Raw genomic sequence first — 4,794 nt, forward strand, 5'->3', positions numbered from 1 at the left:
TTCAAAGATTAGCCCCCCTTTCAAGCTTAAGCTATTAAGCTTAATACATTAAGCCTTAATCAAGTCAGACAAGACAAGCAAGTCAGCAACTCCAGGTCCTGCACTCCAAAAATCAAGTTCTGCAAGTCAACCGTGATTAAGTTCTGCAAGTTCACTTAGTCGGCTAAGTCTGCAACTCTACAAGTCATACTAGTCAACTAGAGTCAGAACTGACTTATACTCAAAACTCCTAGAAGGGCTGTTCCTGCGCAGAAACTCCGAACTGCAAAGTTGTTTGTGGCAAAGTATTCTACCCATACGCAAGTTTGCTAAAGCATTTTCAACATACGAAGAAGGAAAAATCACAGATTTTTTGAAGATTGAGAAAGAAATACCCAAAAACACATAGCCTTGTAACCCCGAATTTGAGCTGCGCTCATCCCGCTAACCTGATTTTGAGTGAGAAATGTCTTTTGAGTTTTACAGGATGACGGAACCTCATATGGATGACCCTATGGCTGAAGACAACCTACCTGAGCCTACAATGGAGCAAAAGCTGGACTTAATCATGATGCAATTGGAAGAAGAACGAAGGGCTAGGCAAGCATTGCAAGAACAATTGGCAAAATTACAAAGGGCGTCTACCGACAAAGAAGAACCTCAAGCTGAAGATTTGATTCGACGTACCATTGACGCCACTCTTGAAGCTCAAACCATTCGTAAGGAATCAAAGATAAGTAAACGAAGTTTCAAATTTTGCACTTTCAATGGCATACGAGAAGGAAAGACTGTTTTATCATTCATTAGTCAGTTTGATGACTATTTCCATGAGGAAACTTATCCAGAAAAAGATAAAATCAAGTGTGTTACTAATCATTTGGTAGACAGAGCATCACTTTGGTGGACTGTAGTATGCAAAAGCATAGAATGTCCTACTACTTGGGAAGATTTCAAGAAGTTCATGCAGAATTTCCTTCCACTGCAATTTCATGAGAAGGCTATCAAGCAATGGGATTTACTTCAACAACGGGATCGTGAGCCTATTCCTCAGTATACATAGCATTTTTGGAATGCACTCTTACAGCTACGCATGCTTGAAGAAGTACCAGAGACGACACATAAGCGGAAGTATATGTCTGGACTTCTTGGACATTACTACGCTGAAGTGAGCATGTTCAAGCCTGCTACCCTTGAAGAAGCCATCTCACTAGCTCACGACACTGAAGATAAGTTACGTGGTAGAGACATACGACCACAGCAATTCCAAGCCAATGGTAATTATGGATCTAAACAATTCAATTCCAATTTTAGAAGATTTTATCTAGGTCGTTTCTCTTCATCATCTTTCCGCAAGAATTGGGCTAAACCACCTGCATTACCATCCAATGTCAATCCAAATCCTAAGCCTATTTCACAACCAAATCCAAATGTACCTAGACTTCCCGCTATTGCAAACAATGTAGCCAAAGCCAAGCCAATAGTATGCTATAAATGCCACCAACCTGGACATCTCGCAGCAAATTGTCATTCAAAGAAGCCACCAGCTCATATCAACTATCTTGGAGCCATGGACGAAGACGAACATGAAGATATGCCTGATTTCACTGAAGATGAGGACGATACTACTACTACTTCTGATATTTTACCAGGTATGCCTACTCCACATTCATTATTAACTATGAAATGTTTGGTGCATGGAAAGGAAAAGACTATTTTTCATGATGACGGTAGTACTCATGATTTCATTTCAGCAAAATTGGTAAAGGAATTGAAATTACAGACTGTACCTACGCATTATCGCATAAAAGCTGCATTTTTAGGCACTAGGTATAATGGTATACAGGAAGTGCAAGATTTAGAGATTCAAATCAGTTCATACACTGAAAGAAGAAATTTCTTAGTTGTTCCATTACAGTCGAGTGACATTATTTTAGGAATGCCTTGGCGACACCAGCATAACCCAGATATAGATTATTCCACACACACAATGAATATTAATTTTCAAGGAAAATCTATTACATTATATGGTATGCATGCATATAATGTTTTTCCACTGCTTTCGCATACTCAAGCTAAACGCGCATTACGCAAGAGTAGTAAATCGTATCTTATTTGGGTGAATGAATTGCAAGTAAAGGAAAATCATATGCACCCTAGGCATAAGGAATTTCTTGCATATTTTAAGGACTGTTTTGTAGAAGACCTACCACCAGGTTTACCTCCTTCACGTCCAGAAGACCATAAGATAGATTTGATCCCTAGCACACAACCACCTTGCAAAGCACCATATAGGCACAACCAGATAGAACAAAAAGAAATCCTGAGTCAAGTTGAGGAATTACTAAATAGAGGTTTGATTCGACCTAGCAGTTCTCCATTCGGTGCACCTGTATTGTTAGTCAAGAAAAAGAATAATACCTATCATATGTGTATTGACTATCGAGCTTTAAATAAGATCACTATAAAGAATAGGTATCCTATTCCTAGAGTTGATGACCTTATGGACAAACTGCAAGGATCTTCTATATTTAGTAAAATTGACCTTAAGTATGGTTATCATCAGGTGAGGCTAGATAAATCTGACATATTCAAGACTGCATTCAGAACACAGTTTGGTCATTATGAATTTTTAGTCATGCCATTCAAATTGACTAATGCACCTACTACCTTTAGTAGAATGATGAACCGTATCTTTTTGAAATATCAATATTGTGTAATTGTTTTCTTTTATGATATTTTGGTGTTTAGTCAAAATGAGAAAGAACATTATGAGCATTTGTCATTGGTTTTTCAGTTATTGAAAGAAAATCAATTGTTTGCAAACCTTGAAAAGAGTGAATTCTTTAAGACAAAAATTGAGTATTTAGGTCATATTGTATCATCTGAAGGAATTAAAGTTGATCCTAAGAAAATTGATGCAATACTGAATTGGCCTGTTCCTAAAAACGTGCATGAGTTACGCTCATTCCTTGGTCTTGCTAGTTTTTATAGGAAGTTTGTACGTAATTTTTCATTACTTGCTTTACCATTAACCAAACTTCTCAAGAAAGGAATTGTTTATCAATGGACCGAAAATCAACAGAAATCCTTTGACTTACTGAAACATGCATTAACCAATGCCCCTGTTCTACAGTTGCCTGACTTTAATAGACCATTCTTTCTAGTTGTGACCGATGCTAGCGGATCAGGAATAGGAGCCGTACTAATGCAAGACAATCATCCAATAGCATATTCTAGTTGTAAGCCGAAACCCTCTGAGCTAAATTGTTCCACATATGACAAAGAACTATTAGCAATTGTACAAGCATTAAGACAGTGGAAACACTACTTAATGGGTTCAGAATTTATGATAAAGACCGATCAGCAAAGTATTAGACTCTTTCCCTTTATGAGTACCTTGTTTTTATGTTGCATGTGTCCTCAAACTTGTGGGAAATTTTTTCTTGTTGGGGACAAGAGATGCCACACGTGCAGAGAGATAGGGCACATCTGTAAGAGGTGTCCCTACCATCGATGTTTCCACTGCAATGAGCTAGGGCACATCCAAGCAGACTGCCCTAACTTAAGCCTAGAAGATATTGAGCCTCCAAGAAAACAAAGCTACACAAGTGCATTCGTTGGATTTATAGAGAAATTTGATGAAGACAAAGACCTAGAACCCACTACACCTCTTCAGGATTATTAGAAATCCTAGAAACTTTATCGACATGTAACACAACTTATATTGGAAATAAATCCTACTCTTGTACCTATGGTTAATTGCACTACTTGAGTCATTAAGAGTAGCATAGTAGATGCATGGTGGGTCCTAACCCACAAGCCTTAAAGCCCCATTAATGCTTGTCTTCCCTGGTTTCCTTTGGAGATGAGGACATCTCAAGTTCTCTAAGGGGGAGAGGATGTATTGTCACCCCCGCTACAGTTACACACATCTTTACTAGTTTACAATTGGACTCAAAAAAACGTGAAGGTATATTATCTCTGCACTTAAGATTGATTTTGTCTTCATCTCCCAAATGAACGCACCCCAAAATCAAGAGGAAAGTACTCTTTCTTCTTCCTACACATGAACCCACTTTATAGGCCATTTAAAATTTCATGTTAAGGTGAGGATTAAAAATTTTATGTTAATAAGTTCACTTTTTTTTAAGGCAAATTTTTGTATCTCCTCCCCCCTATTGATGCCAAATAGGTGACAAGGGGGAGAAGAGAAGATAATGAAGATGATGATGATGATGAGGGGGGGAGGCCACGTGACCTACCACCCCCTTGGCAAACTCGTCAAGACCGCAGGCCACCTGGGGAAGTGAGGACTCCACCGTCGCTATGCATACGCTTGACAAGTGGTGGGTGGAGTGAGACATCACCACCACCTCCCCCATTATAAAACCTCCTCCCTCCCCCCATCGCAACAAAGAAGAATGCCTCACCACGCTGCACAAATAGAGAGAGAGAGAGAGAGAGAGAGAGAGAGAGAGAGAGAGAGAGAGAGAGAGAGAGAGAGAGAGAGAGAGAGAGAGAGAGAGAGAGAGAGAGAGAGAGAGAGAGAGAGAGAGAGAGATGTGTGTGTGTGTGTGTGTGTGTGTGTGTGTGTGTGTGTGAGAAAGAGACAAAGAGAGAGGGAGAGAGATATAACATTCTAGAAGTTTTCTAAAGTTTTCTCCCATAAGAGGGGTTTATATGCACAAGCCTGTATTGCATATTGTGCATACAGCCCCACCCTCCATCACTTCCTCTTGTTCGAAAGGCCTCAATTCCAAATCCCTCCTCCCACTTCACAAAATTTATCTACAAGAATAGGTAGTCCAGCAAGGT

The sequence above is a fragment of the Lygodium microphyllum genome, chromosome 7 (assembly GCF_053477565.2).
Source record: "Lygodium microphyllum isolate KBCC chromosome 7, Lygodium_microphyllum_v1.1.10, whole genome shotgun sequence".
In the NCBI taxonomy this organism is placed as follows: Eukaryota; Viridiplantae; Streptophyta; class Polypodiopsida; order Schizaeales; family Lygodiaceae; genus Lygodium; species Lygodium microphyllum.